Below are 27,733 nucleotides of genomic sequence, written 5' to 3' on the forward strand. Positions count from 1 at the left end.
CAGGAATCCTTGAAAATAAGTTTACTAATCCAGAAAAATGTTCATAACACACAAAAACCTAGAAATATTTTGGTATATTGACTCAGTACCGCTTTTGCAGTTTTAGAGAAGGTTAGGAAATATCAGAATATTGTTAAAGAAACCTAAAAGCAGTACAGTAACAAACAGATGGAGTTTCTTTAACAAGGTACATGGTGAAAAACAGAGATCAATTCAACCAAATAAATAAATGCAGCACAAAACTGTTAAATATCACTGAAACAGTTAGAGCAAGTAAAGAAAATACCTATATCAAATTAGTAGGTCAGATGATTTTAGAAGCAATTCATGTCTTATAATCACAGATGTCCAAGCCAGGATGAAGGAAGCTCAAATAAATAAAGGCCCTCTTACAAAAATGTAAGGCTTTTATATGACCAGGATGAAAGACTTTTACAAAGTGATATCCTCAGGTCAATCAGATAAAAACACAATAAGCTATCAACTCATAGTTCCTCCATTAAACAGGTTGAATTCAGCTTTCTGCTCCCACCAGAGTGCAAATGAACCCTTCCAATATAAAACAAACTGTCTTTGATTTCAAGTGCAGTAACACATGTTTTACAACAGAAGCAAGAATTCCTGCAATATCATCAGTCCTTGGAAATAAGTTCACTAACCCAGGGAAATGTTCATAACATAAAAAAACTTTGCAAAACTTATAAATTGTTTAGTGGACTAACACAGAACAGCTTTTACTTTATCAAAGGAGGTTAGGGAATATAAGAATATTGTTAAAACACCCAAAGAGCAGAACAGTAACAAATAAATAGAGTTTCATTAACAAGTGCAGGCTGAAAAACATAGATAAATTCAGCCAAATAAATAAGTGCAGCACAGAAGTGTTAAATATCACTGATACCTTTAGAACAAATAAAAAATATATAATTATATCAGCTTTGTAGGCCAGATAATTTTAGAAGCAATCCAAGTCTTGTAATCACATGTGGCCTAGCAAGCCACATGGAAGCTCTGAAATGAGCACACTCTTACAAAAATGTAAGGCTTTTATAGGAGCAAGATGAAAGACTTCTATGAAGTTAAACCCTCAGGCCAATTAGATGAAAACACATTAAACTATCGATCAGTACTTCAAACCTTGGATAAGTTACATTTAGCTCTATGCTCCCACCAAAGTGCAAAAGAACCCTTCCAATGTAAAACAATCTGCTTTTAGCTCAAGAATAGTAACAAATATTTTACAACAGAGGTAAGAATTCTTGCAATATTAGGAGTCCTTAGAAATAAGTTCACTAATCCAGAAAAATGTTCACAGCACACAAGAACTTTGAAAACTTAAAAATATTTTGGTAAACTGACTCTGAAGAGCTTTTTCAGTTTCAGATGAGGTTATGAAATATCAAAATATTGTTAAAACAACCTAAGACCAGTATAGTAACAAACATACGGAATTTTTTTATCGTGTGCAGGTTGAAAAACAGGGACACATTCAACCAAACAAATAAATCTACCACAGAAGTGACAAATATCACTCAAACAGTGAAAGTCCAACAAATATTCTTATATCTGCTTAGTAGGCAAGATGATTTTGAAGCAATCCAAGTCTTGTAATCACAGATGTCCAAGCCAGACACAAGGAAGCTCTGAATCAATGAGCACAGTCTTACAAAAATGTAAACTTTTTAACAAGCAGGAATAAAGACATTTTAAATTAAACCCTCAGGCCAATCAGAGGAAAACACACTAAGATATCAAACAGAAGTTCCCACCTCAGATGGCTTCTGCTCCCATCAGGGTACAAAAGAACCCTTTCAATGTAAAACAAACCATCTCTGAGCTCAAGTGCAGTAACACATGTTTTACAACAGAAGTAAGAATGTCTGCAGTATCATGAATCTTTAGAAATAAGTTCACTATCCCTGAGCAATGTTCACAACACACAGAAACTTTCCAAAACTAGAAACTATTTTGGAAGACTGAAGCATAAAAGATTTTCTAGTATCAGAGGAGGTTCGAAAATATCAGAATATTGTTAAAACAACCTAAGATCAGTACAGTACCAATGAGATGTAGTTTCATTAACAAGTGGCAGATAAAAAATTGGGATAGATTCAACTAAATAGATAAATGCAGCAAGGAAGTGATATAGATCACTGAAACAGTAAGAGCAATTTGAAAAAATATATACACATATATCAGCTTTTAAGGCCAGATGATTTTAGAAGCATTTTAAGTCTCATGTGTCCAAGACAGTTACAAGGCAGCTCTGATTAAATGAGCACACTCTTGCAAAAATGCAAGGCTTTTATATGAGCAGGATGAAGACTTTTATAATGTTAAACTCTCAGACCAATCAGATGAAAACACACTAAGATATAAACTAGTACTTCCCCCATTGGATGGGTTTAATTCAGCTCCCTGCTCCTACCAGAGTGCAAAACAACCCTTCCAAAGTAAAACAATCTGGTTTTCAGCATAAGTGCCATAAAATGTTTTACAACAGAAGAACAAATTCCTGTAATATCAGGAATCCTTGGAAATAAGTTCCCTAACCATGACAAATGTTCACAACACAAAAAAAATTGCAAAACGTAGAAATATTTTGGCAGACAGACTCAGAACAGCTTTTTCAGTATCAGAGGAGGCTAGGAAATATCAGAATATTGTTAAAACAGCAGAAGACCAACACAGCAACAAATAGATGGAGTTTCTTTAACAAGTCCAGTCTGTGAAACAGGTATAAATTCAACCAAGTAAATAAATGCGGCAAGGAAGTGTTAAATATCACTGAAACAGTTAAAACCAGTATAAATAATATATGTATATCATGTTTGTAGACCAGACGATTTTAGAAGCAATCCAAGTCTTGTAATCACATGTGTCCACGCCAGGCACAAGGAAGTTCTAAATAAATGAGGACACTTATACAAAAATGTAAGGCTTTTATATGAGCAGGATGAAAGACTTTATAAAGTTAAACCCTCTGGCCAATCATATAAAAACACAGTAAGCATCGACCAGTAGTTCCCAATTTTGATGAGTTGAATTTAGATCTCTGCTCCCACCAGAGTGCAAAAGAAATATTCCAATGTAAAACAAACTGGGTTTGAGCTGAAGTGCCATAACAAATATTTACAACACAGGTAAGAATTTCTGCAATATCAGGAATCCTTGAAAATAAGTCCAATAACCTGGAAAATGTTTGACATCACACAAAAACTTTGCAAAACGTAGAAATATTTTGCCAGACTCACTCAGATCTCCTTTTTTGTATCAGAGGATCTTAGGAAATATCAGAATGTTCCAAAGGCAACCTAGGAGCATTACAGAAACAAATTGATGGAGTTTCTTTAACAGGTGCTGGCTGAAAATAATGGATAAATTCAACTAAATAAATAAATGCAGCACAGAAGCATTATATATCACTGAAACAGTTAGAGAATGTAAAAAAAATATTTAGATCAGCTTTGTAGGTCAGTTGGTTTTAGAAACAACACAGGTCTTGTAATTGCAGGTGTCCAAGCCAGGCTTAAGTAGCCTCTGAATAAATAAGAACACTTTTAAGAGAAACAAAGCGTTTACATGAGCAGGATGAAAGACTTTTATATGAGCAGGATGAAAGACTTTTATAAAGTTAAATCCTCAGGACAATCAGATAAAAACACAATAAGCTATTGGCCAATACTTCCTACCTTAAGAGGGTTGAATTTAGCTCTATGCTCCCACCAGAGTGCAAAAGAACCCTTCCAATGTAAAACAATCTCGCTTTAAGCTCAAGTGCAGTAGCAAATATTTTACTACAGAAGTAAGAATTCCTGCAATATCAGGAATCTTTGGAAATAAGTTCACTACCTCTGAAAAATGTTAAAACTTTGCAAAACTTAGAAATATTTTGGGAGACTGACACAGAACAGCTTTTGCTATATCAGAGGAGGTTAGGAAATATCAGAAATTGTTAAAACAACCTAAGAGCAGTACAGAACAGACATATGGAGTTTCCTTAACATGTACAGGCTGAAAAAACAGTGATGAATTCAAACAAATAAACAAATATTGCCCAAAAATGTTAAATGTCACTGTAACAGAGCAAATACAAAAAAAATGCTTATATTACCTTTGTTGGCTAGATGATTTTAGAAGCAATCCAAGTCTTGTAATAACAGGCATCCAAGCCAGGAACAAGGAAGCTCTGAATAAATGAGCACACTGTTACAAAACTGCAAGGCTTTTATACAAGCAGGATGAAAATCTTTATAAAGTCAAATTCTCAGGCCAATCAGATTAAAACACAATAAGTATCGGCCAGTAGCTCTCAACACTGAAGAGTTGAATTGAGCTCTCTCCTTCTGCAAGAGTGCAAAAGAACTTTCCAATGTGAAACAAACTGGTTTTGAGCTGAAGTGCACTAAAAATGTTTACAACACAGCTAAAAATTCCTGCAATATCAGGAATCGTTAAAATTAAGTTCACTAGCCCATTAAAATTTTGGAAACACACAAAAACTTTGCAAAACTTAGGAATATTTTGGCAGACTCACTCAGAACACCTTTTACAGTATCAGAGTAGGTTAGGAAATATCAGAATATTGTTAAAACAACCTAGGAACAGTACAGCAATAAACAGATGGGGTTTTTGTAACAAATGCAGGCGGAAAAACAGGGACAAATTCAACCAAATAAATGCAGCATGGAAGTGTTAAATGTGACTGAAACAGTTAGAACTAGTACAAAAATATACTTACATAAGCTGTATAGACCAGATGATTTATGATTTTAGCAGCAATCCAAGTCTTGTAATCACAGCTGTCCAAGCTAGGCATGAGGAAGCTCTGGATAAATAAGCATAGTCTCATAAAACTCTAAGGCTTTTATATGAGCAGGATGAAAGACCTTTGTAAAGCAAACTCTCAGGTCAGTCAGATATAAACAAAATAAGCTATTGAGCAGTAATTTCCACATTTAATGGGTTGAATTTAACTCTCTGCTCCCCCTAGAGTGCAAAAGAACCTTTCTAATGTAAACAAAACTGGCTTTGAGCTCAAGTGCATTAACACATGTTTTACAACAGAAGTAGGAAATTATGCAATATCAGGAATCCTTGGAAATAAGTTCACTAAGCCTGAAAAATGTTGACAACACACAAAAACATGGCAAAACGTAGAAATATTTTGGGAGACTCACTCAGAACAGCTTTTGCAGTATCAGAGGCGGTTAGGAAATATCAGAATATTGTTATGACAACCTAAGATCAGTACAGTAACCAACAGATGGAGTTTCTTTAACAAGTGTAGGCTGAAACACAGGGAGAAATTCAATAACATAAATATAGCACAGAACTGTTAAATTTCACCGAAACAGGGGAAGTACAAAAAATACTTATATCAAAGTTGTAGGCCAGATGATTTTAGAAGCTGTCAATGTCTTGTAGTCACAGGTGTCCAAGCCAGGCACAAGGAAGCTCTGAATGCATGAGCACACTCTTGCAAAATGTAAGACTTTTATATAAGCAAGATGAAATACTTTTATTTAAACACTCAGGCCAAACAGATAAAAGCACAATTAGCAACTAACCAGTAGTTGTCCCATTTTAAATTTAGCTCTCTGCTCCCACCAGAGTGCAAAACAAACCTTCCAATGTAAAACAAGCTGGCTTTAAGCTCAAGTGTAGTAACAAATGCTTTACAGCAAAAGTAAGAATTCCTGCAATATCAGGAATCCTTGTAAATAAGTTTACTAAGCCTGAAAAATGCTCATAACACACAAAAACCTAGAAATATTTTGGTATATTGACTCAGTACTGCTTTTGCAGTTTTAGAGAAGGTTAGGAAATATCAGAATATTGTTAAAGAAAACTAAGAGCAGTACAGTAACAAACAGATGGAGTTTCTTTAACAAGGTACATGGTGAAAAATAGAGATCATTTCAACCAAATAAATAAATGCAGCACAAAACTGTTAAATATCACTGAAACAGTTAGATCATGTAAAAAAAATACCTATATCAAATTAGTAGGTCAGATGATTTTAGAAGCAATCCACATCTTGTAATCACAGATGTCCAAGCCAGGATGAAGGAACTTCAAATAAATAAAGGCCCTCTTACAAAAATGTAAGGCTTTTATATGACCAGGATGAAAGACTTTTACAAAGTGATATCATCAGGTCAATCAGATAAAAACACAATAAGCTATCAACTCATAGTTCCTCCATTCGATAGGTTGAATTCAGCTTTCTGCTCCCACCAGAGTGAAAATGAACCCTTCCAATATAAAACAAACTGTCTTTGATCTCAAGTGCAGTTACACATGTTTTACAACAGAAGCAAGAATTCCTGCAATATCATCAGTCCTTGGAAATAAGTTCACTAACCCAGGGAAATGTTCATAACATACAAAAACTTTGCAAAACTTATAAATTGTTTAGTGTACTAACTCAGAACAGCTTTTACTCTATCAAAGGAGGGTAGGGAATATCCGAATATTGTTAAAACACCTGAAGAGCAGGACAGTAACAAATAAATAGAGTTTCATTAACAAGTGCAGGCTGAGAAACATAGATAAATTCAGACAAATAAATAAGTGCAGCACAGAAGTGTTAAATATCACAGATACCTTTAGAACAAATAAAAAATATATAATTATATCAGCTTTGTAGGCCAGATAATTTTAGAAGCAATCCAAGTCGTGTAATCACATATGGCCTAGCAAGCCACAAGGACGCTCTGAAATGAGCACACTCTTATAAACAGGTAAGGCTTTTATAGGAGCAAGATGAAAGACTTCTATGAAGTTAAACCCTCAGGCCAATTAGACGAAAACACATTAAACTTTCAATTAGTACTTCCAACCTTGGATAAGTTACGTTTAGCTCTATGCTCCCACCCGAGTGCAAAAGAACCCTTCCAATATAAAATTAACTGGTTTTGAGCTATAGTGAGGTAGCAAATGTTTTACAACAGGAATAAGAATTCCTGCAGTGTCAGGAATCCTTGGAAAAAAGTTCACTAACTCTGAGAAATGTTCACAACACAGAAAATCTTGGGAAAACTTAGAAATATTTTGGCAGACTGACTTAGAACAGCTTTTGCAGTATCAGATGAGGTTAGGAAATAATGGAATATTGTGCAGGCTGAAAAACATGGATACATTCAGCCAAATAAATAAATGCAGCACAGAAGTATTAAATATCACTGATACATTTAGAGCAAGTACAAAAAATATACTTATATCAGCTTTGTAGGCCAGATGATTTTAGAAGCAGTCCAAGTCTTGTAATCACATGTGGCCTAGCAAGGCACAAAGAAGCTCTGAATAAAAGAGCACACTCTTACAAAAATGTAAGGCTATTATATAAGCAGGATGAAAGACTTTTATAAAGTTAAATCCTCTGGCCGGTCAGATAAAAACACAATAAGTTATTGACAAGTAGTTCCCCCCTGGATGGGTTGAGTTTAGCTCTCTGCTCCAACATGCAAAAGAACACTTCCAATGTAAAATAAATTGGCTTTGAGCTCAAGTGTAGTAACACATTTTTGACAACAGAAGTAAGAATTCTTGCAGTGTCAGGAATCCTTGGAAATAAGATCATAAAGCATGTGAAATGTTTGCAAAACACAAAAACTTTGCAAAACACCTTTCACAGTGTGAGAGGACATTAGACAATATCAGAATATTGTTAAAACAACCTAAGAGCAGCTCAGTAATAAAAAGATGGAGTTTCTTTAACAAGTGCAGACTGATAAACATGGATACATTCAACCAAATAAATAAAATGCAGCACTGAACTGTTAAATATTGCTGAAATAGAAAGAGCAAGTACAAAAAAAGAAGAAAATATCTATATCAGCTTTGTAGGCCAGATGATTTTAAAAGCAATATAAGTCTTATAATCACAGGTGTCGAAGCCAGTTTTGAGGAAGTTCTAAATGAGGACACTCATAAAAATGTAATGAATTTATACAAGTAGGATGAAAGACTTTTATAAAGTTAAACCTCAGGTCAATCGGATAAAAACTCAGTAAGCTATCCACCATTAGTTCCCCCCTGGGTGGGTTGAATTCAGCTGTCTGCTTACATCAGAGTGCAAAACAACCCGTCCAGTGTAAAACAAACTGGCTTTGAGCTTAAGTGCAGTAACACCTGTTTTACAACTGAAGTACGAATTTCTGCAATATCAGGAGTCCTGGAAATAAGTTCACTAACCCAGATAAATGTTCACAACACACAAACAGTTTGCAAAACTTAGAAATATTTTAGTAGAGTGAGTCAGAACAGCAATTGCAGTATCAGAGGAGGTTTGGAAATATCAAACTATTGTTAAAACAACCTAAGAGCAGTATAGTAACAAACAGATGGAGTTTCTTTAACAAAGTGCAGGGTAAAAAACAGGAATAAATTCAACAAAATAAATAAATGCAGGATGAAACTGTTGAATATCAGTCAAACAGAGCAAGTACAAAAATATATATCAGCTTTGTAGGCCAGATAATTTTAGAAGCAATCCAATTATTGTAATCACAGGTGTCCAAGCAAGGCACAAGAAATTTCTGAATAAATGAGCACACTCTTACTAAAATGTAAGGCTTTTATATAAGCAGGATAAAAGCAAAGCTAAACCCTGGGGCCAATCAGATAAAAACACAATAAGCTTTGGACCTGTAGTTCCCACATTGGATAAGTTGAATTTGCCTCCCTGGTCTCACTGCAGTGTAAAGAAACCTTTCCAATGTAAAACAAAGTGGCTTTGAGTTCACGTGTAGTAACAAATGTTTTAGAACAGAGGCAGGAATGCCTCCAGTACCAGTAATCCTTGTAAATAAGCTCACTAACACTGAGAAATGTTCACAACACAAAAACTTTGCAAGCTCTGAAACCAGTGCTCTGTGACCCTGCTGCCAGTAGGTGACACACACTAGTGAGGGATGTTTACTTGGAAAAAATAGATACACACAGTATTTCCATATGCAGCTCTCTGCACCAAGCACAATTTCCCTTATGAGCACACAGTAAACACATTCCAGTCCTGGGTCTGGGTTTCCCTCTTTCTCTCACCAGACCCCAATTAAGACTCCACACTGACCACAGCTATAGAGTTGAGTCCTCAGCTGAGTGTTCTAAGCCAAGTCCGCCACCATCCTTTCTGTGAAACCAGTGGTCTGTATCCCTGCTCCAAGTAGCTGACACACACAGTCTTTAAGATCTGATTTTCACACACACACACACACTCGTGGGAAAGGCTGGCACATGCTTACCAGCTATCCCCCCTTCTGCCCAGAATATAAGGTAGGTACTGCCACCAGAACACTCCACAGCCAGGTACTCTAAGGTTCTTACAAGGGTACCCAACTATACTAAGTAGATACAAATGGCAGTGTTTGACCAATGCAGGAAGGCTTTCAGAAGTGGCCACAGTGTCACCAAATAAATATAAGTACTCTCAAAGGTTAAAATATTCTCAAACAGACCAGCCACAATGAAAAGTTTACAAGGATATGAATGAATTTTGGACCATTTTCTTTTTGCCTCCATAAGTTCATGTAAGTCATTCATAAGACTTGTTAGGATGGTAACCTGGGTTAAATACAATTATACAGTGTACAACTGAACTGCTGCCTATTAACAGAGGGTTATTTGGGAATGGTTATATATAGAAATACTGTTCAGTCTTTAACCTTAGAAAGAAATATTTTATTATTGCTCTGCTCATATTGTTTTATTGTTGGTTTAATAAAATTTGAAATATATAGATATAGTAACCAAACCAAATTATTAAAATGTCACACAAACAATCCATTTAATAAAATCCTCAAAAAAGGCCAAACAAAGCTAGAGTCATCACTGTGTAGTACCTTAAACCTCCTGTTGTGGAGACCTATTGGATATATGCAAATAACTCTTGCTAAGAGTATACCATTGGTTTAGTTCATCGCTTCTGAATGCCCATGACATTTTACTTTTACTTCTTAATGTCTTTACTAGTGCATTCTGGCCAATAAAACCAAACCACACTATATGTAGACATGTAATTGTTTCTTCTTTTCTCTGAGCTCATCACTACAACATAAATGGGCTGTTTGGCCATACTTTAGAAACAAAGAGCTTAAGCCTGATGTCTATAACATTAGGGTGATTGCAAAATATCCCAAATAACATCCAAACTAAAGAGCAAAAAAGTCACACAGGCAAGCTATTTAGTAAAAAACACAAAGAAGACCAAGCAAAGCTAGAGTCTTCACTGTGTAATATCTTACACCTTATGTAGTACAGGCCCATGGCATAAATGCAAATGATCCCTTAAGGCCATGCCAATATTTTAACTCTATGGTTTCTGAATAACCATGATTTGTAATTTCACTTCTTTAGGTCTTTATTGGTACAGTCAGACCAATAAAGCCAAACCCTAGCAGTTTTCATGGGGTTTCAGTTTTCTTAATTATGTGTGCAATATGTTTTTGTTTATTTGAATCTGACATGCATAGGACCTTTAGAGGTTCTACATATGCATTTTAAAGTTACTCCATGGAAAACCTTTCAACTGTCCAGATTTTCACAAAATGTACATATTTTTGCTCATATTTTTATTTGATTCTCATAAAATGCATGGTTTTCTAAAAAAATATTGAGGATTGAAGTCACTAAATAATGACAAATATTTGAGTTTCAGACTTCATATCCTTCAGAAAATACATGCCAATGCAAAATTTATTATTCTAGAAACTTTCTAAGTTTATAAGAGCTATATTTAAAATGTGTCTCTCTTTTTCAACCTCTGTTCCCCCATTTCCCCTTTGTCCAAACATCTTGTGATAAGAGGTTGAGAGGTATGCTTCATGGGGGAGGGGACCCTCTGATGCATTAGTGGCACAAATAACAGTGTCTGGTATTTGAAATTTCTTGACCATATTAAAAAACATGATAATATATCCATAAGTTTTTATTTGAAAAATTTTTGTTGGAGACTAGACTAATATTCAGTAGATAGCATTATTTTAAATGGAGGGATAAAGAAAAGGGATTGCTATTTTGTCTGGCCTTGGATGGAATAGTGTCCCTAGGAGTGAAGGAATATCACTATAGAGTTCTAACATATGACATTGTAAGGAACTTGAATCTGTGAAAAAGACGTTTGAATAAATATAGGAGCATGTCCTCCCTGAGACCACATGGGTTTTAATCTAATGCTTTAATTTTCTATCACATCCTAAAGACAAGTTACAGGTAAACTGTCAATTACCGACTTTCCCTTAGATAAATCTCATGTGTTAATGAATGCATATATGTATACAGTATGTGTGTGTGTGTGTGTGTGTGTGTGTGTGTGTGTGTGTGTGTGTGTGTGTGTGTGTGTGTGTGTGTGTGTGTGTGTGTGTGTGTGTGCAAAGTTTATGTGTGTGTATTCCTTGTTCATAGGTTCATAGGTAGGTACTAGACTATTGGTCCTAGGATCTATATAAGCCTAGCCAAATGGTACCCAGGCTTTTACCACCCAAGAAAATTATTTTCCTGTGCCCCTGTCAAGCAGAGCCACAGAAGTGATCCCCGGGGTGAATTTCCTATCTCCCATACAATCATCAAGATTTTTCTTGAAGAGCGCTAATGAGGAGCTTTGTTTGATATAGATAGGTAGTTTGTTCCAGAGTATGGAAAGTCTCTGAGACAGGAATCTATCCCTCCATCATGTTCTATTTATTGTGGTGACAAGGTTTAGGCCCCTAGACCATGTAGCTCAGAGGGATTGGGATTCCTTTACATGGAGCATGTCCAACAGCTCTGGGTTTGACATAGCTTTGTATGTTAAGCAGAGTTCGCCTCTGAGTAGGTGATATGTGACAGAATAAAGCTGGAGTTTTTTGAGACGGTCTGCGTAGGGCATCTGTTTGAGGCCAGTAATCCTCTTTGTGAGGTATTTCTGTGGCATTTCCAGTTGTTGTAGATGTCTTGTGAGGTACATACCAAAAGGGGCGTTCTACTCTATAATGGGTCTAATGAGTGATGAGTAGAGGGGAACAATGACCTCTTTTTTCCTGGATGAGAAACCTTTTGTGATGAGGTGTAGAAGGATTTCCTGACTACAGTGGAAATGTGATTATCAAAGGAGAGACTACTGTCCACCTGTGTCCCAAGGTCTCTTATCACACTTTCAGTGTAAAGTAGACTACCGCCTATGTGGTAGTTCATGGGTACAGAGTTTTTACCAAAAGGGATGACAATGCACTTTTTGGCATTGAGCTTGAGGCCATGGCTTTGACACCAGGCATCTGTTTCAATGAGGCCCTTTTGTAGGATGTCAACATCGTTAGGAGATTTGATTATGGCTCCTAGTTTGCAGTCATCTGCAAACTTTGTTAGCCAAATACCTTCTGCGTTAGCGTGTACTTCAGAGAAGTAGACACCAAACAGGAGAGGACCTAGGACTGAACCCTGTGGTACTCCACTTGTCATTGGTCTGAAGTTGGATTTAGAGTCTGCTACTTTCACAGTGTGGGTTCAGTCAGTGAGCCAGTTGGCAACCCATCTTGTGACATAGGGATTTATACCTAGTTAGTAAGTTTGTCTATAATTCCAGAGTGGGGGATGGTGTCGAAAGCTTTAGCGAGATCTAGATAAGCTGTGTTTACCACCTTACCCTCGTCTACAGCTTTGGTGACCACTTCAAAGAAGTCTATCAGGGTTAGGAGACATGATCTGCCTTTTACAAACCTGAACTAGGTAGGGTCCAGAGTTTGGAGATTACCAATACCATTGTTTATAAGTTCCATGATGATAGGCTCCATAGCCTTGCAGACCAGGCTCGTCAGGCTAATGGGGTGGTAGTTCCTGGGGTCGGTTGTGGCTCCTCCTTTGTGGAGTGGGATAACTGTTGCTGTGCGCCATTCAGTGGGCACAAAGCCTGAGGTGAGGCTATGATTGAGCATGGTACTTAGGTGGGGTGCCACTTCATTCTGTAGTTCATGTAGAACGCAGCCTGGGATGTTGTCAGGTCCCATGGATGCTGTGTTCTTGGCTTTGGAGAGTGTGTTTTTTACCTGTGCAGCCATGATTACAGGTACTTTGCATTCTTCCGGTATAGAGATTGGCCCTTTAGGGGATGAGAGAGGGGTAAAGTTAGCACTGAACCTATCTGCCAGGATGTTGGCAATATCAGTTGGTTCTGTATATTTGGTGCCATTGTGCTGTAACTCAGAGCAGATCTGAGTGTTGCCATTGAGATTCTTGACATAGCTATAGAATGTTTTGTGGTTGTCTTTAGAATCAGGGGCAATTTTGTTTTTGTAACTAGCTTTGGAGGATTTTATGAGGGATCTCAGTTTCTTACTGAGGCTGACCACGGAGTTCCTCCAATCATGGGATTTTACTCTTTTTTGCAACAGTTTCTTTCTTCTGTTGTAGAGTTTGTTAATAGCAGGGGACCACCAGATTGGCTTCCTTTTTTTGGAGGATAACATCTTATTTCTGTTAGGGATTGCATGATCCATGCACTCGTGTAAGTGCTTATAAAGTGCAATTGTATAGAATTCAACAGTCGTATCTCTATTGTCTGTCAGCATGGGTGTTGTGAAGTTTGACACTTCTGTCTTAAGAAGCGTGAAGTTGGCTTTGGAGAAATTTTTTACGGTGGTTTCCCTAATGGGAGGTGGGGTTTGGATGTTGATGTCTAGGGTGATTTGCTTGTGGTCGGATCTGACCAACAAGGAATTGACCTCCGGTGTGGAACACTGGTTGCCCATGTTGGTAATGACCAGGTCTAGGATATTGCTGTCCCTGGTGGGGTGAGGATAAGTTGATCCAAGGCATTGGAATTTATGAATTCCAGAAAACGTTGAGCACAAGAGTTGGTAAATGAGTAGATTTCCCAGTTAATGGTGGGGTAGATGAAATCACCCATTATTAGGGTGTTAGGTTGTACCCTAATATTTTCAGTGTATCAAGAATTGAGGAGTGGGAATCCTAGGGCATGGTGGGCGATCTCTAGCAAGCTACAATTTGCATTGCGGTCTTGCCCAGATTTAGTTGCACTTGGATAATCTCAGATGCATTATGCTGAGCAACTAGCCTGGAGGAGTGGATCTCCTTAATGAATATGGACACGCCTCTGCCTTAGTGCTTCAGTCCAAGTTAGGTGGCCGAAAGGTGTGGTATGAATTATAGCCTGGTAAAGCAGGGGTGCTCCCTGGAGCCTTGAACCAGGTCTCTGTCACTGCACAGATGTCGATGCTCTCCATTTTAAGGAGTGTCTCGAGTGAGTGCATTTTGAGGTTTAGACTTCTAGCATTGAGTAGCATTACCCTCAGATTTTGCTTGCTCATACCTGTTACCATTGTGAATTTGTCATTTGAATCTTGCCTAAAAAAGGCACTATAGGGGTGGCAAGAGCCTTAGCTAGTATTCGGAATCCCAAGGGCGACAGGTGCAGGCCATCTCTGGCAAAGCATTGTGGTTTGTCGATCATGTCATCCCAGGCAGGCAGATACTGGATCCCTTTAGAAAGACACCAGAAGCTTAGCCAATTGTTGAAGTCAATCATTTTGTCCTTGTACTGTGGTATCATTCTGGGTGATGGCAGGATGCTACTCAGGGCTAGGGTCATACCTGCCTGGGCTACAAGATCAGAAAGCTCCTCCATGTCTCTTTTCATGTAGTCCAGGGAGGTACGTCTCAGGTCATTTACACCAACATGGACAATGACAGAGTCATATTTTGTACTTGCTTTGGAGTGACCTGAGTGCATGCGTTATGTGGCGGATCCTGGCACCTGACAGGCAACTGACAGTGACTTTCTCCTTGTTTAGCCTGGTGAGTGGAACATCAGTGTGCCTCACTATAGAGACACCTATGACTAGAGTGTTAGGTACGTTGTTATGCCTTATGGGCTGTGGTTGAGTGGCACACTGAGTTTGCGGGCTATGTGGATTTGTGGATTGTGTTGGGGTGTGGAGGTTGCTTGCATTTCTGCTTTGGAGGTCCCTTTTGCTTGGGTAGATTTTTTTTGAGAGCCTCCATGAATGTAGGTGTGTGTTTTGTGTTTCTATGTGTGGATTTTGGTGGTGTAGGTTTTGAGGGACTATGTGCTGAGTGTGGTGTGGTGTGGTGCAAGTGTTTCCTTTCTACTCTTGACTGTCAAGTTCAGCCTTGGTTGGAGAGAGCTTTACCTCCAGTTTGGCTAGATAAGTGCATCTCTCACAGGTTGTAGTGTTGAGTGGTAGGAGGAGAAGGTTGTCTGTGTACATGAGGCAATTGGTACATTGCCCCAAGATGCCTAGATTCATCAGATAGACAGGAGAGAACACTGGGAGCTGATCCTTGGACAAACCTGAATAAAAAAATATTTTCCTCTAGACAAGTGAGCAAAGTGAGTACAAGAGCTGTTTTTCTCTAAGCAAGTGAGGAAGGTAAGTACAAAAACTATTTTCCTCTAGGTAATGAGGAAGGTTAAGTGCTGTAGTAATTTGTAGCTTATTTAGTGCTTACAGCATGTTCTGAACAAGTGCACGAATAAGCAAATTCAAGTGCTAAAACTAAGAATCTGTATCTGAATAGACTAGTTACAGGAAAGAAACAAGTGCAAGTGTGGGCTTTGAAATCAGAAAGTTGAAAGAGATGGAAAAAATTGCTCAAACAGCCAATAACTACAATTTCTGGGCCAGAAACCACTCTTTATGTGGTACATAGGTTACCTAGTGCTTACCACTCTCACTGATAAGCTAGAAGGCTTCCTTCCAACACAGAAAGGCTTGGGGGACTCAGGAGCTTACAAACAGTCCTGGGAAACAAGTGCAAATGTGGGCTTTTAAATCAGGAAGTTGAGATAGATGGAAAAACTGCCCAAATGGCCAATAACTACAATTTCTGGGCCAGAAATCACACCTTCTATGGTAGGTTGCCTAGTGCTTACCACTCTTACTAATAAGCTATCAGGCTTCCCTCCAACACAGGTAGGCTTGGGAGGCTCAGAAGCTTACAAACAGTACTGGATATAGCAAATCTGTATCTGGACTAGACTAGTTACAGGAAAGGCAGGAGACAAGCGTACTTTTTTTTGTTACAGTTGAGCAGAACACAGGGAAATTCTAGCAAAGTTTTTTTTTTTTTTTTTTTGTAAAGGAAAGGGGGTGAGGAGAAGCAGAAGTTAATTCAAGGTTAGGAAACTAAGTGGATTGGCCTTCTCAAATATTCTCTCTGTATTAGGTAGAATTAGCTAATGACACTAGACTGGGAGGCGTGTCCCAGATCAAATTTACAGTAGGAGCGGGCAACTGCAAAGCCACTAAGTATAACAGCAAGACACCAACAGGGAGAGAGGGGAACAATACTAAAGCTACTAGCCAAAACTCTTTTAGACAGTAAACACTACAGAAATGTTTATCACCGCAGAAAAACAGCAGTGAGCCACAAAATGAAAGTTTTAAACAGATAAAGGAACAAGGAGACTCTACAGAATGCTTTTAACTGCAGACAAATAAGTTATATCATACACTCCTTGGCAAGAAATCAGAACAAACAAATAGGTGCTTAAGTTGTCAAAGGAAAAATAAACTTCAAAATGATCAATACACGGCAGGTTCACGTTAAGGTACTTTAATCTTGCAGCAAGGAGACAAAAACATGTTAATACAGAGTTTGTCTAACTAAAATCAGGAAGTAAGGTCATTTTTTATACATTTTCTAACAAGACATTGCCTACCAAGCTGACGTAACAGATCACAAGTTTTAACATCATTACTTCATAGCAGCTGTTTGTCCATGATTTTCTGCTTGCACTATCAATTTTATGACAAACTTCCTAAGAAAAACAAAGTGGCCTTGGTGACCACCGGTTAGATACAGCTTCCCACTAAGTTACTGTTACCATTCAAGGTACTATAGCTAATTTGAGCACAAAGCAAGTACAGATTCTTCAGTCTTTTGTTTCATGTATCTCTTCTTTTCCGCAGCTGTGCATGTTCTCATAACACGAACAGAGCTGATTGTTCATATTCAATCATATTATAGAAAACAGTTTTGTTCTATTCATACACTATTCATTCATTTCCCTGACCTAGCAGATAATCACCTGCTTCTCAGTACATTTCCAAAATGCATAAACATGAATTTTGCTGTGCTAGCAAATATTAGGTCAGGGTGCATCTTGCAGTTTCAGAAAGCATACTGTGGTTTGAAAAATCATCTTATAATTTCATAAAGAATTAAGCTGTACATAAAATAGAATGAAATGTGTTAACTCTTTTAGCTTCTAATAAGCACTAAACATATATATTAATACATATTTCTCTAACACAAGTAGAGAAAATTTCCCGTTAATACCTTTCAAACAGTGAAACTAGCTAAAAACCTTTACAAACAGTGTGACAGTAAAAACCTTATTTATCAGGCCCTGTAAGGCAGACAATTTTAGTTTAACCATGCAGATTAGTCAATAGCAATAAAATACAGTAAAAAGTATGCAGCAGGCAATAAAAAGTGCTCTATATAAATTGCTAGAAGCAATAACTAGTACAAATAAGCAAAAAAAAAAAAACAGGATACTCATTGTTATATATCTCAGATCAAAGTTGTAGTCAATGCCCCTCCTCCACTCGGCTCAGTGTGTATAAGACAAAGGAAAAGTACAAAATAAGCAATTTATTGATGACTCAAAAAGTTTTATAGAGAATTTGGAAACAAGGCAAAAGGAATCGAAACACCGCCAAAAAAAGCAATAATAGATACATTTTGGAGAAATATCTATGAAGATTCTAAGGAACATAGCAAAGATGCCAAATGGATAGAAGTAAAAGAAAGAATAAGAAGTTCAAATGTACAAGATATGAAATGGAATGAAGTAAGAGCCACAAAAATCCCAGGCAGGCAGATACTGGGTCCCCAAAAGACACCAGAAGCTTAGCCAATTGTTGAAGTCAATCATTTTGTCCTGTTACTCTGGTATCATTCTGGGTGATGGCAGGATGCTATCAGGGCTAGGGTCATACCTGCCTGGGCTACAAGATCAGAAAGCACCTCCATGTCTCTTTTCATGTAGTCCAGGGAGGTACGTCTCAGGTCATTCACACCAACATGGACAATGACAGAGTCATATTTGTACTTGCTGTGGAGTGACCTGAGTGCATGCATTATGTGGCGGATCCTGGCACCTGACAGGCAACTGACAGTGACTTTCTCCTTGTTTAGCCTGGTGAGTGGAACATCAGTGTGCCTGACTATAGAGTCACCTATGACTAGAGTGTTAGGTACTTTGTTATGCCTTATGGGCTGTGGTTGGGTGGCACACTGAGTTTGCGGGCTATGTGGGTTTGTGGGTTGTGTTGGGGTGTGGAGGTTGCTTGCGTTTCTGCTTTGGAGGTCCCTTTTGCTGGGTAGATTTTTTTTGAGAGCCTCCATGAATGTAGGTGTGTGTTTTGTGTTTCTATGTGTGGATTTTGGTGTAGGTTTTGAGGGACTATGTGATGAGTGTGTGTGGTGCAAGTGTTTCCCTTCTCCTCTTGACTGTCAAGTTCAGTCTTGGTTGGAGAGAGCTTTACCTCCAGTTTGGCTAGATAACTGCATCTCTCACTGGTTGTAGTGTTGTCTGGCAGGAGGAGAAGGTTGTCTGTGTACATGAGGCAATTGCTACATTGCCCCAAGATGCCTAAATTCATCAGATAGACAGGAGAGAACACTGGGAGCTGATCCTTGGACATGCCTGAATAAAAGAATATATTTTCCTCTAGACAAGTGAGCACAGTGAGTACAAGAGCTGTTTTTCTCTAAGCAAGTGAGGAAAGTAAGTACAAAAACTATTTTCATCTAGGTAATGAGGAAGGATGAGTGCTGTAGTAATTTGCAGCTTATTTAGTGCTTACAACATGTTCTGAACAAGTGCTGAGCATGAATAAGCAAATTCAAGTGCTAAAACTAAGAATCTGTATCTGAATAGACTAGTTACAGGAAAGAAACAAGTGCAAATGTGGGCTTTGAAATCAGAAAGTTGAAAGAGATGGAAAAAATTGCTCAAATGCCACTAACTACAATTTCTGGGACAGAAACCATTCCATATGTAGTACATAGGTTACCTAGCGCTTACCACTCCCACTGATAAGCTGCAAGGCTTTCCTTCCAACACAGAAAGGCTTGGGGGGCTCAGGAGCTTACAAACAGTCCTGGGAAACAAGTGCAAATGTGGGCTTTTAAATCAGGAAGTTGAGATAGATGGAAAAACTGCCCAAACGGCCAAAAACTACAATTTCTGGGCCAGAAATCACACCTTCTGTGGTAGATAGGTTGCCTAGTGCTTACCACTCTCATTAATAAGCTATCAGGCTTCCCTCCAACACGGGCAGGCTTGGGAGGCTCAGAAGCTTACAAACAGTCCTGGATATAGCAAATCTGTATCTGGACTAGACTAGTTAAAGGAAAGGCAGGAAACAAGCATACTTTTTTGTTTCAGTTAAGCAGAACACAGGGAAATGCTAGCAAAGTTTTTTTTTTTTTTGTAAAGGAAAGGAAGAGAGGAGAAGCAGAAGATAATTCAAGGTTAGGAAACTAAGTGGGTTGGCCTTCTCAAATGTTCTCTCTGTATTAGGTAGAATTAGCTAATGACACTAGACTGGGAGGAGTGTCCCAGATCAAATTTACAGTAGGAGCGGGCAACTGCAAAGCCACTAAGTATAACAGCAAGACAACAACAGGGGGAGAGGAGAACAATACTAAAGCTACTAGCCAAAACTCTTTTAGACAGTAAACACTACAGAAATGTTTATCACAGCAGAAAAACAGCAGTGAGCCGCAAAATGAAAGTTTTAAACAGATAAAGGAGCAAGGAGACTCTACAGAATGCTTTTAACTGCAGACAAATCAGTTATATCATACACTCCTTGGCAGGAAATCAGAACAAACAAATAGGTGCTTAACAAGTAGAGAAAATTTCCCGTTAATACCTTTCAAACAGTGAAACAGGCTAAAAATCTTTACAAACAGTGTGGCAGTAAAAACCTTATTTATCAGGCCCTATAAGGCAGACAATTTTAGTTTAACTGTGCAGATTAGTTAATAGCAATAAAATACAGTAAAAAGTATGCAGCAGGCAATAAAAAGTGCTATATATAAATTGCTAGAAGCAATAACTAGTACAAATAAGCAAAAAAAAAAAAAAACAGGATACTCATTATATATCTCAGATCAAAGTTGTAGTCAATACCCCTCCTCCACTCGGCTCAGTGTGTGTATAAGACAAAGGAAAAGTACAAAATAAGCAATTTATTGATGACTCAAAAAGTTTTATAGAGAATTTGGAAACAAGGCAAAAGGAATTGAAACGCCACCAAAAAAGCAATAATAGATACATTTTGGAGAAATATCTATGAAGATTCTATGGAACATAACAAAGATGCCAAATGGGTAGAAGTAAAAGAAAGAATAAGAATCAAATGTACAAGATATGAAATGGGATGAAGTAAGAGCCATAGAAATTGAAACAAAGTTAAGAAACACTCCTAATTGGAAAACCCCAGGCCCAGTTGCAGGCAATAACTCCTGGCTAAATGTATTAACATCTTTACCTAAAGATGTCACCATGAGTACAACTATTTATATGCTCACCCCAAACAGACACCAACATGGTTAACAACAGGAAAAATAATACTCCTACTTAATTGCAAACCTGCAAACTGTCCTAAAAACTATATACTTGCCTTCCAACAACATATAAACTATACACTGGAATTGATGCTGACAGAGTTTGTAGTCATTTAAAAGAAAATGCAATCATAGCAATAGAACAAATGGATAACAAAAGAAAGCCATATGGAACAAAGGATTATTTGTTGTTAAATAAAGTTGTAATGGTGAACTGAAAAAGGGGAAGGATTTAAGTATTACATGGATAGACTACAAAAAAGCATTTGACAGTATCCCGCATTCATGTGTAAAAGAGTGCTTTAAAATGCATAGGATACACTCTACAATGATAAATTACATTACAGTGAGCATGAAACAGTGGCAAATTACTTTGCAGTTAATCCATGATAAAGGATGTTATTATTCCAGTAATAAAACTTCAAAGGGGGATATTGCAGGGTGACTCAATGTCACCTCTGCTCTTTTGTTTTGCCCTTAACCCATTAAGCTGTCTAATTAACAGATTAGGTCATGGCTACAATTTGGCTCCTGGAAAACAACAAAGTGTAAAAACTTCTCGTCTTCTTTTTGTGGTGATTTAGAACTGTATAGGTCATCAGATGAAAACTGAAAGCACAACTGTAAGTGGTCAAAATTTTTTCAGATGATATAAGAATGTCATTTGGTCTTGAGAAGTGTGTAAAGTAACCTTTAAAGCAGGAAATCTGCAGCATCAAGAAAGCATCAACCTGGGACAGGAATGTGATATAAAAGAACTTGAGCAAGAGGGAGTGTATAAATATTTGGGAATTGATGAAAGATTAACAATAAAACGTGAACAAATGTGAATAAAAGTAAGGATTATTTTAGAAGACTAAAATTAATACTAAAAACAATGCTGACAACTAGGAAGAAAGTCCAAAGTATAAATCAATTTGCTCTTCCTGTCCTAACTTATAATTTTGGAGTGATTGACTGACTGGCCTCAAAAGGTGTTGTATCAGTTGGATAGGAAAACAAGAAGGATGCTTCATGCTTATCAAATGATTTATAAAAATCAGTGTATACCAAGACCATATATTCCCCATTCTGAAGGAGGCATTGGCCGCGAAATTGATTACATGTATAGATTTGTAATCGTAGGACAACATACATATCTGCTGACCTTGGAAGACTCAAACCTAGTGAAAGATTTAAACTATGGGTAGAGTAAATCAAAGATGACTTACCTGCTTAGTTTAGCAGAAGCATATCAGTGTCAGGTGGGAATGGTAATCAAACCAATAGTAAATAAAAATCAGGCACCAAATGAATGTGCCAGAAAACAAAATAAATAATATAAGGTGAAGGATTAGATGAGAAGGCAAGAAATGTGGAAAATGCATAAATATAGTTGTAAGTATAACAAACTTTTGGAACAACCTGATGTTGATCAGGATCAAATGCAGGAATGGTTAAGGAAAGGTGAATTTAAACTAAAAGCCAAAAGGTTCATATTGGCAGCCCAAGACAGTGGACTACATACACATTGGTTTACAAAGTCCATTAAACATGTGGGAGAAACAGACAATTTGAAACAGTTGCACATTTTGTTGCTGGATGTAATATTCTAATGGAGAAGGGCTGTATACTTCTTCTTCTTCTTTCGGCTTTTTCCCTGTTAGGGGTTGCCACAGTGGATCATCTGTCTGCTCACGATTGGCAGTGGAGTTTTACAGTCTCGAGTTGCCAGCCCAGTGTCCAACCTTCCACAGAAGGCACACACATGCACACACTCACACCTAGGGCCAATTGAGAGTGTCCAATCCACCTACTGCATGTCTTTGGGATGTGGGAGGAAACCGGAGCACCTGGAGGAAACCCACGCAACCACAGAGAGGACATGCAGACTCCACACAGAAGGCACCCCAGCCAAGAATCGAACCGGAGAACCTCTTGCTGTGAGGTGGCAAAACTAACTGCTGCACTACCGTGGCTGCCCGGGAGAAGGACTGTATACTGAAAGGCATAATAATGTGGCAAGATTGTTGCACTGGGAATTGTGCAAACATTATAATACTGAAGTAGAAAACACTTGGAAACATGAGCCACAAAGCATTATAGAAAATGATGAAGTTTATATCACATGGGATCACCCTTTATCAATAGTTTAATGTTTGACTGACAATGATTGGGTAGATTGTAAGTGATGTATAATGTTTACAACTAGGATTATGTCAGTCTGGTTTGTGATGTAAAATGCTTGCCGATGGGACTATGTCGATATGGTTTGTTTTCATTTATATAACTGTATGATTGCATATATCATAAGTGATAATTTAATAAAGACGTTTCTTGTTTAAAAAAGAAAATGAAGACTAAAGAACAGGTAGTGAGATCTTTAGAAATAGGTAGGAGTAAATTACATTAAAAAATAGAGATTGTGGGGACAATACATGCACAAAAATGTTTTGGAGGCAGAATGAAGTTTAAGAGAAAGCAGAAATTGCACAAATTATGTAATGTTACTTTGATTATATAATATATAACAATATATGTAACATACAATATTTGTAAATGTGAACTTGTTAATATGTTTGATTGCTTTTGTATAAGTTTGCCAGTGCCACATATGATAACTGAATAAAGATGTTCAAAAAAATTTCAGTTGCTAGAAAACCAGATATAGTAGTCCATGAAAAGAAGACAAAAGTAGCATTGGTCATTGAAATTGCTACACCCGTTAACTACAGTCTTACGTACAGAGAGGCACAAAGTCATAAAATAACATGATTTCCAGGCAGAAAAAAGGACAATGTGGAAGAAGGATACCCAGACAGTTCCAACAGTAGCATGAGCAATGGGTCTTATGAAAAATAATTTACAATTGTAGTTATATATGGTACCTATATATGTATCTCTGTATGAACTGCAGGAGTCAATACTGGGCACATTGCAGGAGCTGCAAAAAGCTCTTCTGGCTAACATCAAAGATTGAAACAGCACTAATTTCATGAACTTTAATCATACTTTCACAAAGGAATGGGGTCCATTCCCATCATAGTATTAGAAACCCAAAAGACTTGAAGAAATTGAACAAAAAAAAAACAGTTCTAGTGCGTTCTTAAATAGTTATTAGGCATGCTGTCCAGCATACCGTTATGGAACCTAGCTCAAATTCACAATTACCCCAATGTACACTGTGGTTTCACTATACCATTATGGAGCTAAGTCCAAATTCACAATTACCCCAGTGTACTATCTGGTTAAACAACTTGCTCAAGGCCTGACAGTAGGAAAATGAAGGGTGAGTGAATCGATCACTGTACCATAGGAAGTAGCTCATTAATAGCTCCTAACCTTAATCTTCTGCATTTGCAGCCAGACTTGATAGGCTGAAGCTGTGAGATGAGGCCATCTAAGTGTGTTTAACAACATATGGATGACTCTTTCTTACATCACCAAGCTGTGGATAGAAGACAGGGTGTGGTTGGAGGTGTAAGAGCAGATGGTAAACTTGTCAATATTTGGTTCAGCACTGGTAATTCAAGATGAGGAATGAACGATAAGGAGGATACTTGTGGTGGTTTGAGCCCAAGGATGCAATGAGTTATATCACAGTGAATCCCTCTTATTCACAGGACAGTTATCACAAAATTAGTAACTTTCAAATCTGGCTGATTGTGAGATTGTGCTGTTATAGAGCATAAAGTACAAAAAAAGCTTTAAGAAGTCTTGTCTGTGCCACAGGTAAATCTCTTCTGTTCAATAGAAGTTAAGGGGACTCAGTGCCTGAGTGATATTAGTAAAGAGACTTGCTTCTTTCCCATTTGTACACTATTTATTGTTTTAATTTATTAGGGTGACACAGTGGTGCAGTGGTTAGAGTTGTTGCCTCACAGCAAGAGGTTCTCTGATTCAATTCTTGGCTGGTGTACCTTCTGTGAAGAGTCTGCATGTCCTCCCTGTGTTCATGTGGGTTTCCTCTGGGTACTCTGGTTTCTTCCCACATTCCCAAGACATGCTGCAGGTGGATTGGGCATTCTAAATTGGTATGTGTGTGTGTGTGTGTGTGTGTGTGTGTGTGTGTGTGTGTGTGTGTGTGTGTGTGTGTGTGTGTGTGTGTGTGTGTGTGTGTGTACCTTCTGAGGAGTGCTGTGCTGGCAACTCAGTAGGTTCGTAGGTGAGTACTAGGCTAATGGCCCTGGAGCCAACACAAGCCTAGCCAAAGAACATACACAGACGTCCTGTTGCCGGACATTAGTTCCCTGTACCCATATCGAGCAAAGCTATTGAAATGATCCCCGGGGTGAATTTCCTGTTGCCCATCCACTCATCAAGATTTTTCTTGAAGAGAGACAGTGAGGTACTCTGCTTGACATGAATGTGGAGTTTATTCCAGAGTATGGGTAGTCTCTAGGTTAGGAACCTGTCCATCCAGCATGTTCTGTTTATTGTAGTGATGAGTTGAAGTCCTTGGACCGTGTGGTGCGGAGGGATTGAGTCTTTTTCAGATGAAGCATGTCTAGTAACACTGGGTCCGACATGGCTTTGTAGGCAAAGCAGAGATCGCCTCTGATTAGGTGATATGAGATGGAGTATAGCTGTTGTTTTTTGAGTATGTCTGTGTAGGGCAAGAGTTTGAGTCCTAGGATCCTCTTTGTGAGGAATTTCCGTGGCCTCTCTAGTTGTTGCAGGTGTTATTGAGGTACATGCTAAATGGGGCATTGTACTCTATAATGGGTCTAATGTGGGATGAGTAGAGAGGGATTATGACCTCCTTCCTCCTGGATGATAAACTCTTTGTAATGAGGTGTGCCACACAGAAGGACTTTCTAACTACAGTGGCCACATGGTTGTCAAAGGAGAGGCTGCTATCCACTTGTGTCCCTAGATCTCTTATCACATCTTGGGGGTTGAGAGGGCTGCTGTCAATGTGGTAGTTCATGGGTATTGTGTTTTTCCCAAAGGGGATGATGATGCATTTTTTGGCATTGAGTTTAAGACCATGGTTTCTGCACCAGTCGTCGGTGTCCGTGAGGCCTTTTTGTAGGATGTCGACATCAGCTTGAGAGTAAATAATGGCTCCTAATTTGCAGTTGTCTGTGAATTTGGTTAACCAGAGTCCTTTAGTTTTGATCTGAACTTTAGAGAAGTATATGCCAAACAGGAGAGGACCCAGGACCGATCCTTGTGGGACGCCACTTGTGACTACCCGGTAGTTGGATTTGAAGTCTGCTACTTTCACCATGTGGGTTCTGTCCATGGGTCAGTTGGCTACCCATCTTATGATGTAGGGGTTGATGTTTAAATTGGTTAGCCTGTCAATAATCCCTGAGTGGGGGATAGCGTCAAAGGCTTTGGCCAGATCAAGGTGGGCTGTATGGACTGCCTTGCCTTCATCAACTGCTCTGGTGACAGATTCGAAGAAGTCTATCAGGTTGAGCAGACATGATCTGCCCTTTACAAATCCAAACTGTGAGGGATCCAGGGTTTGAAGGTTTCCTATATCCTTATTTATGAGGTCCATAATGATGTGCTCCATGGCCTTACAGATCAGGCTTGTCAGGCTGATGGGGTGAGAGTTTCCTGGGTCAGTAGTCACTTCCCCTTTGTGGAGAGGAATGACTTAGTTGTGTGGCATTTGGTGGGGACAAAGCCTGAAGTGAGGATGTGATTGAACAGGGCACTCAGGTGAGATGCCAGTTCCCTTTGTAATTCATGTAGCATGCAGCCAGGTATGTTATTAGGTTCCACTGATGCTGTATTTTTGGCTTTGGATAGTGCAGCTTCTACCTGAGCAGCTGTGATATCAAAGATTTGGCATTCCTTGGGTATTGGGATGGGCCCTTTTGGGGGTGAGGAGGTAAAGTTTGCACTAAACCTGTCTGCCAAGATGTTGGCAATATCTGTTGGTTCAGTATAAGTGGTGGCATTGTGCAGTACCTTAGAGAACCCCTGCATATTGTTATGCAAGTTCTTGACATAACTAAAGAATGTGTCGTGGTAATCTTTAGCATCTGTTGCAATTTTGTTTTCATACCTAGCTTTGGAGGCTTTAATAAGGGATTTCAGTCTTTTGCTGAGACTTATAAGGGAATTGTGGGACTTAGCCCTTTTCTGCAACAGTTTTTTTCTTCCATTGTAGACTTTGTTAATGGCAGGGTACCACCAGATAGGCTTCCTCTTTTTGGAGGACATGACCTTGATTCTGTTAGGGATGGCCTGATCCATGCACTTGTGCAAATATTCATACAGCACCTTGGTGTATGATTCCACAGCCATACACCCTTTCCCTGTTTGTATGGGTGATGTGAATTTTTACACTTCTGTATTTTGAAGCGCAAAATTGGCTTTGGAAAATTTTTGACTGTGGTTTCCTGCATGGGGATGCGGGTGGGATCTGGATGTCGACTGTGATCGGCTTATGGTCATATATGACCAGGGAGGAGTTGATCACTGGTGTAGAGCAGCAGTCACCCATGTTAGTGATGACCAGATCGGGAATGTTTTTGTCTCTCCTGGGAGTGAGAAGGAGTTGGTCCAAAATGTTGGAGTTAATGAATTCCAGAAATTGTTGAGCAAATGAGTTGGAGCAGGAGTAATTTTCACAGCTAATGGAGGGGTAGTTAAAGTCCCCCAATATAAGGGTATTATGTTGTATCCTAATGCTTTCTAGAGTGTTCAGGAAAGCAGAATGGGAGTCTTGGGACATAGTGGGGGATCTACATCAGGCTACAATCTGGATTGCCATTTTATCCAGTGTTAGTTGTACCTGAAGTATCGCTGATGCATTATGTTGTGCAACCAGTCTGGAGGTGTGCATGCCCTTTATGAAGATGGATATGCCACCTCCTTTGGGGCTTTGGTCCACACCTCCTTTGGGGCTTCAATCAAGGTTTGGGGGTTGGAAGGTGTGATATGCTGTGTATCCTGGTAGTGCTGGGGTGCTCTCTGGAGCCTTGAACCAGGTCTCAGTTACTGGACAGAGGTCAATGTTCTCCAATTTTAGGAGTGAGTGCATTTTGAGATTTACGCTTCTAGCATTGGGTAGCATTACCCTCAGGTTGCATTTGTTTGCAGTTGTTATGCTGGTAATTTTGTCTTCAGAGCATTGCCTAAAAAAGGCACTATAGGGGTAGAAAGACCCTTTGCCAGTATACGGAAT

The sequence above is a fragment of the Protopterus annectens genome, chromosome 1.part2, assembly GCF_019279795.1.
Source record: "Protopterus annectens isolate FY-2018-M chromosome 1.part2, PAN1.0, whole genome shotgun sequence".
NCBI classification, from domain to species: domain Eukaryota; kingdom Metazoa; phylum Chordata; order Ceratodontiformes; family Protopteridae; genus Protopterus; species Protopterus annectens.